Source organism: Camelus dromedarius, chromosome 35 (assembly GCF_036321535.1).
Source record: "Camelus dromedarius isolate mCamDro1 chromosome 35, mCamDro1.pat, whole genome shotgun sequence".
Taxonomy (NCBI): domain Eukaryota; kingdom Metazoa; phylum Chordata; class Mammalia; order Artiodactyla; family Camelidae; genus Camelus; species Camelus dromedarius.
Genome location: NC_087470.1, coordinates 1,918,555 through 1,933,736, shown reverse-complemented (window position 1 = coordinate 1,933,736; position 15,182 = coordinate 1,918,555).

The window sequence follows — 15,182 nt, the reverse complement described above, 5'->3', positions numbered from 1 at the left end:
TATGTATGGAGAGGAGTTTGCAAATGAAAAGAAACTTTGTGTTCCCAACAAGCTAGGTGAAGGACGGCTTTCACACACACTTATCTCTGAGAACTGAGCATGTGGAGAGACGTTCGTTCATCTAGCACAAAGGGAACGGGTTGCAGGAGAAAATTTTACTCTGGTTTCTCAGTCTGTTTCCTAGTGCCGGTTTGAAGTTCCTGCAGTTTTCACTGTAAAACCTGGTTGGAGCTAGTACCTCCCCATATATATGTATGGAGTGAAGTTTGCAACTGAAAAGGAACTTTGTGTTCCCAACAAGCTAGGTGAAGGGCGGCTTTCACAGACACACATCTTTCAGAACTGAGCATGTGGAGAGACGTTCGTTCATCTAGCAGAAATTGAACGGGTTGCAGGAGAAATTTTTACTCTTGTTTCTCAGTCTGTTTCCTAGTGCCGGTTTGAAGTTCCTGCAGTTTTCACTGTAAAACCGAGTTGGAGCTAGTACCTCCCCATATATATGTATGGAGAGGAGTTTGCAACTGAAAAGAAACTTTGTGTTCCCAACAAGCTAGGTGAAGGACGGCTTTCACACACACACATCTTTCAGAACTGAGCATGTGGAGAGACGTTCGTTCATCTAGCACAAAGGGAACGGGTTGCAGGAGAAACTTTTACTCTGGTTTCTCAGTCTGTTTCCTAGTGCCGGTTTGAAGTTCCTGCATTTTTCACTGTAAAACCGGGTTGGAGCTAGTATCTCCCCATATATATGTATGGAGTGGAGTTTGCAACTGAAAAGAAACTTTGTGTTCCCAACAAGCTAGGTGAAGGACGGCTTTCACACACACACATCTTTCAGAACTGAGCATGTGGAGAGGCGTTCGTTCATCTAGCACAAAGGGAACGGGTTGCAGGAGAAAATTTTACTCTGGTTTCTCAGTCTGTTTCCTAGTGCCGGTTTGAAGTTCCAGCAGTTTTCACTGTAAAACCGAGTTGCAGATAGTACCTCCCCATATATATGTATGGAGTGGAGTTTGCAACTGAAAAGAAACTTTGTGTTCCCAACAAGCTAGGTGAAGGACGGCTTTCACACACACTTATCTCTCAGAACTGAGCATGTGGAGAGACGTTCGTTCATCTAGCACAAAGGGAACGGGTTGCAGGAGAAACTTTTACTCTTGTTTCTCAGTCTGTTTCCTAGTGCCGGTTTGAAGTTCCTGCAGTTTTCACTGTAAAACCTGTTTGGGGCTAGTACCTCCCCACATATATGTATGGAGTGGAGTTTGCAACTGAAAAGAAACTTTGTGTTCCCAAAAAGCTAGGTGAAGGACGGCTTTCACACACACTTATCTCTCAGAACTGAGCATGTTGAGAGACGTTCGTTCATCAAGCAGAAAGGGAACGGGTTGCAGGAGAAACTTTTACTCTGGTTTCTCAGTCTGTTTCCTAGTGCCGGTTTGAAGTTCCTGCAATTGTCACTGTAAAACCGAGTTGCAGCTAGTACCTCCCCATATATATGTATGGAGTGGAGTTTGCAACTGAAAAGAAACTTTGTGTTTCCAACAAGCTAGGTGAAGGACGGCTTTCACACACACTTATCTCTCAGAACTGAGCATGTGGAGAGACGTTCGTTCATCTAGCACAAAGGGAACGGGTTGCAGGAGAAAATTTTACTCTGGTTTCTCAGTCTGTTTCCTAGTGCCGGTTTGAAGTTCCTGCAGTTTTCACTGTAAAACCGAGTTGCAGCTAGTACCTCCCCGTATATATGTATGGAGTGGTGTTTGCAACTGAAAAGAAACTTTGTGTTCCCAACAAGCTAGGTGAAGGACGGCTTTCACACACACTTATCTCTCAGAACTGAGCATGTGGAGAGACGTTCGTTCATCAAGCAGAAAGGGAACGGGTTGCAGGAGAAACTTTTACTCTGGTTTCTCAGTCTGTTTCCTAGTGCCGGTTTGAAGTTCCTGCAGTTTTCACTGTAAAACCGAGTTGGAGCTAGTACCTACCCATATATATGTATGGAGTGGAGTTTGCAACTGAAAAGAAACTTTGTGTTCCCAACAAGCTAGGTGAAGGACGGCTTTCACACACACACATCTTTCAGAACTGAGCATGTGGAGAGACGTTCGTTCATCTAGCACAAAGGGAACGGGTTGCAGGGGAAAATTTTACTCTGGTTTCTCAGTCTGTTTACTAGTGCCGGTTTGAAGTTCCAGCAGTTTTCACTGTAAAACCGATTTGCAGCTAGTACCTCCCCATATATATTTATGGAGTGGAGTTTGCAACTGAAAAGAAACTTTGTGTTCCCAACAAGCTAGGTGAAGGACGGCTTTCACACACACTTATCTCTCAGAACTGAGCATGTGGAGAGACGTTCGTTCATCTAGCACAAAGGGAACGGGTTGCAGGAGAAACTTTTACTCTTGTTTCTCAGTCTGTTTCCTAGTGCCGGTTTGAAGTTCCTGCAATTTTCACTGTAAAACCGAGTTGGAGCTAGTACCTCCCCATATATATGTATGGAGTGGAGTTTACAAATGAAAAGAAATTTTATGTTACCAAAAAGCTAGGTGAAGGACGGCTTTCACACACACACTTATCTCTCAGAACTGAGTATGTGGAGAGACGTTCGTTCATATAGCACAAATGGAACGGTTTGCAGGAGAATCTTTTACTCTGGTTTCTCAGTCTATTTCCTAGTGCCGGTTTGAAGTTCCTGCAGTTTTCACTGTAAAATTCGAGTTGGAGCTAGTACCTCCCCATATATATGTATGGAGTGGAGTTTGCAACTGAAAAGAAACTTTGTGTTCCCAACAAGCTAGGTGAAGGACGGCTTTCACACACACTTAACTCTCAGAACTGAGCATGTGGAGAGATGTTCGTTCATCTAGCAGAAAGGGAACGGGTTGCTGGAGAAAATTTTACTCTTGTTTCTCAGTCTGTTTCCTAGTGCCGGTTTGAAGTTCCTGCAGTTTTCACTGTAAAACCGATTTGGAGCTAGTACCTCCCCATATATATGTATGGAGTGGAGTTTGCAACTGAAAAGAAACTTTGTGTTCCCAACAAGCTATGTGAAGGACGGCTTTCACACACTTATCTCTCAGAACTGAGCATGTGGAGAGACGTTCGTTCATCTAGCACAAAGGGAACGGGTTGCAGGAGAAACTTTTACTCTGGTTTCTCAGTCTGTTTCCTAGTGCCGGTTTGAAGTTCCAGCAGTTTTCACAGTAAAACCGATTTGGAGCTAGTACCTCCCCATATATATGTATGGAGTGGAGTTTGCAACTGAAAAGAAACTTTGTGTTCCCAACAAGCTAGGTGAAGGACGGCTTTCACACACACACATCTTTCAGAAATGAGCATGTGGAGAGACGTTCGTTCATCTAGCACAAAGGGAACGGGTTGCAGGAGAAACTTTTACTCTGGTTTCTCAGTCTGTTTCCTAGTGTCGGTTTGAAGTTCCTGCAGTTTTCACTGTAAAACCGAGTTGGAGCTAGTACCTCCCCATATATATGTATGGAGTGGAGTTTGCAACTGAAAAGAAACTTTGTGTTCCCAACAAGCTAGGTGAAGGATGGCTTTCACACACACACATCTTTCAGAACTGAGCATGTGGAGAGACGTTCGTTCATCTGGCACAAAGGGAACGGGTTGCAGGAGAAAATTTTACTCTGGTTTCTCAGTCTGTTTCCTAGTGCCGGTTTGAAGTTCCAGCAGTTTTCACTGTAAAACCGAGTTGCAGCTAGTACCTCCCCATATATATGTATGGAGTGGAGTTTGCAACTGAAAAGAAACTTTGTGTTCCCAACAAGATAGGTGAAGGACGGCTTTCACACACACTTATCTCTCAGAACTGAGCATGTGTAGAGACGTTCGTTCATCTAGCACAAAGGGAACGGGTTGCAGGAGAAACTTTTACTCTTGTTTCTCAGTCTGTTTCCTAGTGCCGGTTTGAAGTTCCTGCAGTTTTCACTGTAAAACCTGTTTGGGGCTAGTACCTCCCCATATATATGTATGGAGTGGAATTTGCAACTGAAAAGAAACTTTGTGTTCCCAACAAGCTAGTTGAAGGACGGCTTTCACACACACTTATCTCTCAGAACTGAGCATGTGGAGAGACGTTCGTTCATCAAGCAGAAAGGGAACGGGTTGCAGGAGAAACTTTTACTCTGGTTTCTCAGTCTGTTTCCTAGTGCCGGTTTGAAGTTCCTGCAATTGTCACTGTACAACCGAGTTGCAGCTAGTACCTCCCCATATATATGTATGGAGTGGAGTTTGCAACTGAAAAGAAACTTTGTGTTCCCAACAAGCTAGATGAAGTACGGCTTTCACACACACTTATCTCTCAGAACTGAGCATGTGGAGAGACGTTCGTTCATCTAGCACAAAGGGAACGGGTTGCAGGAGAAACTTTCACTCTGGTTTCTCATTCTGTTTCCTAGTGCCGGTTTGAAGTTCCTGCAGTTTTCACTGTAAAACCGAGTTGCAACTAGTACCTCCCCATATAAATGTATGGAGTGGTGTTTGCAACTGAAAAGAAACTTTGTGTTCCCAACAAGCTAGGTGAAGGACGGCTTTCACACACACTTATCTCTCAGAACTGAGCATGTGGAGAGACGTTCGTTCATCTAGCACAAAGGGAACGGGTTGCAGGAGAAACTTTTACTCTGGTTTCTCAGTCTGTTTCCTAGTGCCGGTTTGAAGTTCCTGCAGTTTTCACTGTAAAACCGAGTTGGAGCTAGTACCTACCCATATATATGTATGGAGTGGAGTTTGCAACTGAAAAGAAACTTTGTGTTCCCAACAAGCTAGGTGAAGGACGGCTTTCACACACACACATCTTTCAGAACTGAGCATGTGGAGAGACGTTCGTTCATCTAGCACAAAGGGAACGGGTTGCAGGAGAAAATTTTACTCTGGTTTCTCAGTCTGTTTCCTAGTGCCGGTTTGAAGTTCCAGCAGTTTTCACTGTAAAACCGTGTTGCAGCTAGTACCTCCCCATATATATGTATGGAGTGGAGTTTGCAACTGAAAAGAAACTTTGTTTTCCCAACAAGCTAGGTGAAGGACGGCTTTCACACACACTTACCTCTCAGAACTGAGCATGTGGAGAGACGTTCGTTCATCTAGCACAAAGGGAACGGGTTGCAGGAGAAACTTTTACTCTTGTTACTCAGTCTGTTTCCTAGTGCCGGTTTGAAGTTCCTGCAGTTTTCACTGTAAACCCGAGTTGGAGCTAGTAACTCCCCATATATATGTATGGAGTGGAGTTTACAAATGAAAAGAAACTTTATGTTCACAAAAAGCCAGGTGAAAGACGGCTTTCACACACACACTTATCTCTCAGAACTGAGCATGTGGAGAGTCGTTCGTTCATCTAGCACAAAGGGAAAAGGTTGCAGGAGAAACTTTAATCTGGTTTCTCAGTCTGTTTCCTAGTGCCGGTTTGAAGTTCCTGCAGTTTTCACTGTAAAACCTGTTTGGGGCTAGTACCTCCCCATATATATGTATGGAGTGGAGTTTGCAACTGAAAAGAAACTTTGTGTTCCCAACAAGCTAGGTGAAGGACGGCTTTCACACACACTTATCTCTCAGAACTGAGCATGTGGAGAGACGTTCGTTCATATAGCACAAAGGGAACGGGTAGCAGGAGAAACTTTTACTCTGGTTTCTCAGTCTGTTTCCTAGTGCCGGTTTGAAGTTCCTGCAGTTTTCACTGTAAAATTCGAGTTGGAGCTAGTACCTCCCCATATATATGTATGGAGTGGAGTTTGCAACTGAAAAGAAACTTTGTGTTCCCAACAAGCTAGGTGAAGGACGGCTTTCACACACACTTATCTCTCAGAACTGAGCATGTGGAGAGATGTTCGTTCATCTAGCAGAAAGGGAACGGGTTGCTGGAGAAAATATTACTCTTGTTTCTCAGTCTGTTTCCTAGTGCCGGTTTGAAGTTCCTGCAGTTTTCACTGTAAAACCGGGTTGGAGCTAGTATCTCCCCATATATATGTATGGAGTGGAGTTTGCAACTGAAAAGAAACTTTGTGTTCCCAACAAGATATGTGAAGGACGGCTTTCACACACACTTATCTCTCAGAACTGAGCATGTGGAGAGACGTTCGTTCATCTAGCACAAAGGAACGGGTTGCAGGAGAAACTTTCACTCTGGTTTCTCATTCTGTTTCCTAGTGCCGGTTTGAAGTTCCTGCAGTTTTCACTGTAAAACCGAGTTGCAACTAGTACCTCCCCATATAAATGTATGGAGTGGTGTTTGCAACTGAAAAGAAACTTTGTGTTCCCAACAAGCTAGGTGAAGGACGGCTTTCACACACACTTATCTCTCAGAACTGAGCATGTGGAGACACGTTCGTTCATCTAGCACAAAGGGAACGGGTTGCAGGAGAAACTTTTACTCTGGTTTCTCAGTCTGTTTCCTAGTGCCGGTTTGAAGTTCCTGCAGTTTTCACTGTAAAACCGAGTTGGAGCTAGTACCTCCCCATATATATGTATGGAGTGGAGTTTGCAACTGAAAAGAAACTTTGTGTTCCCAACAAGCTAGGTGAAGGACGGCTTTCACACACACACATCTTTCAGAACTGAGCATGTGGAGAGACGTTCGTTCATCTAGCACAAAGGGAACGGGTTGCAGGAGAAAATTTTACTCTGGTTTCTCGGTCTGTTTCCTAGTGCCGGTTTGAAGTTCCAGCAGTTTTCTCTGTAAAACCATGTTGCAGCTAGTACCTCCCCATATATATGTATGGAGTGGAGTTTGCAACTGAAAAGAAACTTTGTTTTCCCAACAAGCTAGGTGAAGGACGGCTTTCACACACACTTATCTCTCAGAACTGAGCATGTGGAGAGACGTTCGTTCATCTAGCACAAAGGGAACGGGTTGCAGGAGAAACTTTTACTCTTGTTACTCAGTCTGTTTCCTAGTGCCGGTTTGAAGTTCCTGCAGTTTTCACTGTAAAACCGAGTTGGATCTAGTAACTCCCCATATATATGTATGGAGTGGAGTTTACAAATGAAAAGAAACTTTATGTTCACAAAAAGCCAGGTGAAGGACGGCTTTCACACACACACTTATCTCTCAGAACTGAGCATGTGGAGAGTCGTTCGTTCATCTAGCACAAAGGGAAAAGGTTGCAGGAGAAACTTTAATCTGGTTTCTCAGTCTGTTTCCTAGTGCCGGTTTGAAGTTCCTGCAGTTTTCACTGTAAAACCTGTTTAGGGCTAGTACCTCCCCATATATATGTATGGAGTGGAGTTTGCAACTGAAAAGAAACTTTGTGTTCCCAACAAGCTAGGTGAAGGACGGCTTTCACACACACTTATCTCTCAGAACTGAGCATGTGGAGAGACGTTCGTTCATATAGCACAAAGGGAACGGGTAGCAGGAGAAACTTTTACTCTGGTTTCTCAGTCTGTTTCCTAGTGCCGGTTTGAAGTTCCTGCAGTTTTCACTGTAAAATTCGAGTTGGAGCTAGTACCTCCCCATATATATGTATGGAGTGGAGTTTGCAACTGAAAAGAAACTTTGTGTTCCCAACAAGCTAGGTGAAGGACGGCTTCACACACACTTATCTCTCAGAACTGAGCATGTGGAGAGATGTTCGTTCATCTAGCAGAAAGGGAACGGGTTGCTGGAGAAAATTTTACTCTTGTTTCTCAGTCTGTTTCCTAGTGCCGGTTTGAAGTTCCTGCAGTTTTCACTGTAAAACCGAGTTGGAGCTAGTACCTCCCCATATATATGTATGGAGTGGAGTTTGCAACTGAAAAGAAACTTTGTGTTCCCAACAAGATAGGTGAAGGACGGCTTTCACACACACTTATCTCTCAGAACTGAGCATGTGGAGAGACGTACGTTCATCTAGCACAAAGGGAACGGGTTGCAAGAGAAACTTTTACTCTGGTTTCTCAGTCTGTTTCCTAGTGCCGGTTTGAAGTTCCAGCAGTTTTCACTGTAAAACCGATTTGGAGCTAGTACCTCCCCATATATATGTATGGAGTGGAGTTTGCAACTGAAAAGAAACTTTGTGTTCCCAACAAGCTAGGTGAAGGACGGCTTTCACACACACATATCTTTCAGAACTGAGCATGTGGAGAGACGTTCGTTCATCTTTCACAAAGGGAACGGGTTGCAGGAGAAAATATTACTCTGGTTTCTCAGTTTCTTTCCTAGTGCCGGTTTGAAGTTCCTGCAGTTTTCACTGTAAAACCGAGTTGGAGCTTGTACCTCCCCATATATTTGTATGGAGTGGAGTATGCAACAGAAAAAAACTTTGTGTTCCCAACAAGCTAGGTGAAGGACGGCTTTCAAAAACACTTATCTCTCAAAACTAAGCATGTGGAGAGACGTTCGTTCATCTAGCACTAAGGGAACGGGTTGCAGGAGAAACTTTTACTCTGGTTTCTCAGTCTGTTTCCTAGTGCCGGTTTGAAGTTCCTGCAGTTTTCACTGTAAAACCGATTTGGAGCTAGTACCTCCCCATATATATGTATGGAGTGGAGTTTGCAACTGAAAAGAAACTTTGTGTTCCCAACAAGCTACGTGAAGAACAGCTTTCACACACACACATCTTTCAGAACTGAGCATGTGGAGAGACGTTCGTTCATCTAGCACAAAAGGAACGGGTTGCAGGAGAAAATTTTACTCTGGTTTCTCAGTCTGTTTCCTAGTGCCGGTTTGAAGTTCCAGCAGTTTTCACTGTAAAACCGAGTTGCAGCTAGTACCTCCCCATATATATGTATGGAGTGGAGTTAGCAACTGAAAAGAAACTTTGTGTTCCCAACAAGCTAGGTGAAGGACGGCATTCACACACACTTATCTCTCAGAACTGAGCATGTGGAGAGACGTTCGTTCATATAGCACAAAGGGAACGGGTAGCAGGAGAAACATTTACTCTGGTTTCTCAGTCTGTTTCCTAGTGCCGGTTTGAAGTTCCTGCAGTTTTCACTGTAAAATTCGAGTTGGAACTAGTACCTCCCCATATATATGTATGGAGTGGAGTTTGCAACTGAAAAGAAACTTTGTGTTCCCAACAAGCTAGGTGAAGGACGGCTTTCACACACACTTATCTCTCAGAACTGAGCATGTGGAGAGATGTTCGTTCATCTAGCAGAAAGGGAACAGGTTGCTGGAGAAAATTTTACTCTTGTTTCTCAGTCTGTTTCCTAGTGCCGGTTTGAAGTTCCTGCAGTTTTCACTGTAAAAACGAGTTGGAGCTAGTACCTCCCCATATATATGTATGGAGTGGAGTTTGCCACTGAAAAGAAACTTTGTGTTCCCAACAAGCTAGGTGAAGGACGGCTTTCACACACACTTATCTCTCAGAACTGAGCATGTGGAGAGACGTTCGTTCATCTAGCACAAATGGAACGGGTTGCAGGAGAAACTTTTACTCTGGTTTCTCAGTCTGTTTCCTAGTGCCGGTTTGAAGTTCCAGCAGTTTTCACTGTAAAACCGATTTGGAGCTAGTACCTCCCCATATATATGTATGGAGTGGAGTTTGCAACTGAAAAGAAACTTTGTGTTCCCAACAAGCTAGGTGAAGGACGGCTTTCACACACACATATCTTTCAGAACTGAGCATGTGGAGAGACGTTCGTTCATCTTTCACAAAGGGAACGGGTTGCAGGAGAAAATTTTACTCTGGTTTCTCAGTTTGTTTCCTAGTGCCGGTTTGAAGTTCCTGCAGTTTTCACTGTAAAACCGAGTTGGAGCTAGTACCTCCCCATATATTTGTATGGAGTGGAGTATGCAACTGAAAAAAACTTTGTGTTCCCAACAAGCTAGGTGAAGGACGGCTTTCAAAAACACTTATCTCTCAGAACTGAGCATGTGGAGAGACGTTCGTTCATCTAGCACTAAGGGAACGGGTTGCAGGAGAAACATTTACTCTGGTTTCTCAGTCTGTTTCCTAGTGCCGGTTTGAAGTTCCTGCAGTTTTCACTGTAAAACCGAGTTGGAGCTAGTACCTACCCATATATATGTATGGAGTGGAGTTTGCAACTGAAAAGAAACTTTGTGTTCCCAACAAGATAGGTGAAGGACGGCTTTCACACACACTTATCTCTCAGAACTGAGCATGTGGATAGACTTTCGTTCATCTAGCACAAAGGGAACGGGTTGCAGGAGAAACTTTTACTCTGGTTTCTCAGTCTGTTTCCTAGTGCCGGTTTGAAGTTCCAGCAGTTTTCACTGTAAAACAGATTTGGAGCTAGTACCTCCCCATATATATGTATGGAGTGGAGTTTGCAACTGAAAAGAAACTTTGTGTTCCCAACAAGCTAGGTGAAGGACGGCTTTCACACACACATATCTTTCAGAACTGAGCATGTGGAGAGACGTTCGTTCATCTTTCACAAAGGGAACGGGTTGCAGGAGAAAATTTTACTCTGGTTTCTCAGTTTGTTTCCTAGTGCCGGTTTGAAGTTCCTGCAGTTTTCACTGTAAAACCGAGTTGGAGCTAGTACCTCCCCATATATTTGTATGGAGTGGAGTATGCAACTGAAAAAAACTTTGTGTTCCCAACAAGCTAGGTGAAGGACGGCTTTCAAAAACACTTATCTCTCAAAACTGAGCATGTGGAGAGACGTTCGTTCATCTAGCACTAAGGGAACGGGTTGCAGGAGAAACATTTACTCTGGTTTCTCAGTCTGTTTCCTAGTGCCGGTTTGAAGTTCCTGCAGTTTTCACTGTAAAACCGATTTGGAGCTAGTACCTCCCCATATATATGTATGGAGTGGAGTTTGCAACTGAAAAGAAACTTTGTGTTCCCAACAAGCTATGTGAAGAACGGCTTTCACACACACACATCTTTCAGAACTGAGCATGTGGAGAGACGTTCGTTCATCTAGCACAAAAGGAGCGGGTTGCAGGAGAAAATTTTACTCTGGTTTTTCAGTCTGTTTCCTAGTGCCGGTTTGAAGTTCCAGCAGTTTTCACTGTAAAACCGAGTTGCAGCTAGTACCTCCCCATATATATGTATGGAGTGGAGTTAGCAACTGAAAAGAAACTTTGTGTTCCCAACAAGCTAGGTGAAGGACGGCATTCACACACACTTATCTCTCAGAACTGAGCATGTGGAGAGACGTTCGTTCATCTAGCAGAAAGGGAACGGGTTGCAGGAGAAAATTTTACTCTTGTTTCTCAGTCTGTTTCCTAGTGCCGGTTTGAAGTTCCTGCAGTTTTCACTGTAAAACCGATTTGGAGCTAGTACCTCCCCATATATATATATGGAGTGGAGTTTGCAACTGAAAAGAAACTTTGTGTTCCCAACAAGCTAGGTGAAGGACGGCTTTCACACACACATATCTTTCAGAACTGAGCATGTGGAGAGACGTTCGTTCATCTTTCACAAAGGGAACGGGTTGCAGGAGAAAATTTTACTCTGGTTTCTCAGTTTGTTTCCTAGTGCCGGTTTGAAGTTCCTGCAGTTTTCACTGTAAAACCGAGTTGGAGCTAGTACCTCCCCATATATTTGTATGGAGTGGAGTATGCAACTGAAAAAAACTTTGTGTTCCCAACAAGCTAGGTGAAGGACGGCTTTCAAAAACACTTATCTCTCAGAACTGAGCATGTGCAGAGACGTTCGTTCATCTAGCACTAAGGGAACGGGTTGCAGGAGAAACATTTACTCTGGTTTCTCAGTCTGTTTCCTAGTGCCGGTTTGAAGTTCCTGCAGTTTTCACTGTAAAACCGATTTGGAGCTAGTACCTCCCCATATATATGTATGGAGTGGAGTTTGCAACTGAAAAGAAACTTTGTGTTCCCAACAAGCTATGTGAAGAACGGCTTTCACACACACACATCTTTCAGAACTGAGCATGTGGAGAGACGTTCGTTCATCTAGCACAAAAGGAACGGGTTGCAGGAGAAAATTTTACTCTGGTTTCTCAGTCTGTTTCCTAGTGCCGGTTTGAAGTTCCAGCAGTTTTCACTGTAAAACCGAGTTGCAGCTAGTACCTCCCCATATATATGTATGGAGTGGAGTTTGCAACTGAAAAGAAACTTTGTGTTCCCAACAAGCTAGTTGAAGGACGGCATTCACACACACACATCTCTCAGAACTGAGCATGTGGAGAGACGTTCGTTCATCTAGCAGAAAGGGAACGGGTTGCAGGAGAAAATTTTACTCTTGTTTCTCAGTCTGTTTCCTAGTGCCGGTTTGAAGTTCCTGCAGTTTTCACTGTAAAACAGATTTGGAGCTAGTACCTCCCCATATATATGTATGGAGTGGAGTTTGCAACTGAAAAGAAACTTTGTGTTCCCAACAAGCTAGGTGAAGTACGGCTTTCACACACACTTATCTCTCAGAACTGAGCATGTGGAGAGACGTTCGTTCATCTAGCACAAAGGGAACGGGTTGCAGGAGAAACATTTACTCTGGTTTCTCAGTCTGTTTCCTAGTGCCGGTTTGAAGTTCTTGCAGTTTTCCTTGTAAAACCGAGTTGGAGCTAGTACCTCCCCATATATTTGTATGGAGTGGAGTTTGCAACTGAAAAAAACTTTGTGTTCCCAACAAGCTAGTTGAAGGACGGCTTTCAAAGAAACTTATCTCTCAGAACTGAGCATGTGGAGAGACGTTCGTTCATCTAGCACTAAGGAAACGGGTTGCAGGAGAAACATTTACTCTGGTTTCTCAGTCTGTTTCCTAGTGCCGGTTTGAAGTTCCTGCAGTTTTCACTGTAAAACCGAGTTGGAGCTAGTACCTCCCCATATATATGTATGGAGTTGAGTTTGCAAATTAAAAGAAACTTTGTATTCCCAACAATCTAGGTGAAGGACGGCTTTCACACACACTTATCTCTCAGAACTGAGCATGTGGAGAGACGTTCGTTCATCTTTCACAAAGGGAACGGGTTGCAGGAGAAAATTTTACTCTGGTTTCTCAGTTTGTTTCCTAGTGCCGGTTTGAAGTTCCTGCAGTTTTCACTGTAAAACCGAGTTGGAGCTAGTACCTCCCCATATATTTGTATGGAGTGGAGTATGCAACTGAAAAAAACTTTGTGTTCCCAACAAGCTAGGTGAAGGGCGGCTTTCAAAAACACTTATCTCTCAGAACTGAGCATGTGCAGAGACGTTCGTTCATCTAGCACTAAGGGAACGGGTTGCAGGAGAAACATTTACTCTGGTTTCTCAGTCTGTTTCCTAGTGCCGGTTTGAAGTTCCTGCAGTTTTCACTGTAAAACCGATTTGGAGCTAGTACCTCCCCATATATATGTATGGAGTGGAGTTTGCAACTGAAAAGAAACTTTGTGTTCCCAACAAGCTATGTGAAGAACGGCTTTCACACACACACATCTTTCAGAACTGAGCATGTGGAGAGACGTTCGTTCATCTAGCACAAAAGGAACGGGTTGCAGGAGAAAATTTTACTCTGGTTTCTCAGTCTGTTTCCTAGTGCCGGTTTGAAGTTCCAGCAGTTTTCACTGTAAAACCGAGTTGCAGCTAGTACCTCCCCATATATATGTATGGAGTGGAGTTTGCAACTGAAAAGAAACTTTGTGTTCCCAACAAGCTAGGTGAAGGGCGGCATTCACACACACTTATCTCTCAGAACTGAGCATGTGGAGAGACGTTCGTTCATCTAGCAGAAAGGGAATGGGTTGCAGGAGAAAATTTTACTCTTGTTTCTCAGTCTGTTTCCTAGTGCCGGTTTGAAGTTCCTGCAGTTTTCACTGTAAAACAGATTTGGAGCTAGTACCTCCCCATATATATGTATGGAGTGGAGTTTGCAACTGAAAAGAAACTTTGTGTTCCCAACAAGCTAGGTGAAGTACGGCTTTCACACACACTTATCTCTCAGAATTGAGCATGTGGAGAGACGTTCGTTCATCTAGCACAAAGGGAACGGGTTGCAGGAGAAACATTTACTCTGGTTTCTCAGTCTGTTTCCTAGTGCCGGTTTGAAGTTCCTGCAGTTTTCCTTGTAAAACCGAGTTGGAGCTAGTACCTCCCCATATATTTGTATGGAGTGGAGTTTGCAACTGAAAAAAACTTTGTGTTCCCAACAAGCTAGTTGAAGGACGGCTTTCAAAGAAACTTATCTCTCAGAACTGAGCATGTGGAGAGACTTTCGGTCATGTAGCACTTAGGGAACGGGTTGCAGGGGAAACGTTTACTCTGGTTCTCAGTCTGTTTCCTAGTGCCGGTTTGCAGTTCCTGCAGTTTTCACTGTAAAACCGAGTTGGAGCTAGTACCTCCCCATATATATGTATGGAGTGATGATTTCAACTGGAAAGAATCTTTGTGTTCCCAACAAGCTAGGTGAAGGACGGCTTTCACACACACTTATCTCTCAGAACTGAGCATGTGGAGAGACGTTCGTTCATCTAGCAGAAAGGGAACGGGTTTCAGGAGAAAGTTTTACTCTGGTTTCTCAGTCTGTTTCCTAGTGCCGGTTTGAAGTTCCTGCAGTTTTCACTGTAAAACCTGTTTGGGGCTAATACCTCCCCATATATATGTATGGAGTGGAGTTTGCAACTGAATAGAAACTTTGTGTTCCCAACAAGCTAGGTGAAGGACGGCTTTCACACACACTTATCTCTCAGAACTGAGCATGTGGAGAGACGTTCGTTCATAAAGCAGAAAGGGAACGGGTTGCAGGAGAAACTTTTACTCTGGTTTCTCAGTCTGTTTCCTAGTGCCGGTTTGAAGTTCCTGCAATTTTCACTGTAAAACCGAGTTGCAGCTAGTACCTCCCCATATATATGTATGGAGTGGAGTTTGCAACTGAAAAGAAACTTTGTGTTCCGAACAAGCTAGCTGAAGGACGGCTTTCACACACACTTATCTCTCAGAACTGAGCATGTGGAGAGATGTTCGTTCATCTAGCAGAAAGGGAACGGGTTGCTGGAGAAAATTTTACTCTTGTTTCTCAGTCTGTTTCCTAGTGCCGGTTTGAAGTTCCTGCAGTTTTCACTGTAAAAACGAGTTGGAGCTAGTACCTCCCCATATATATGTATGGAGTGGAGTTTGCCACTGAAAAGAAACTTTGTGTTCCCAACAAGCTAGTTGAAGGACGGCTTTCACACACACTTATCTCTCAGAACTGAGCATGTGGAGAGACGTTCGTTCATCTAGCACAAAGGGAACGGGTTGCAGGAGAAACTTTTACTCTGGTTTCTCAGTCTGTTTCCTAGTGCCGGTTTGAAGTTCCAGCAGTTTTCACTGTAAAACCGATTTGGAGCTAGTACCTCCCCAT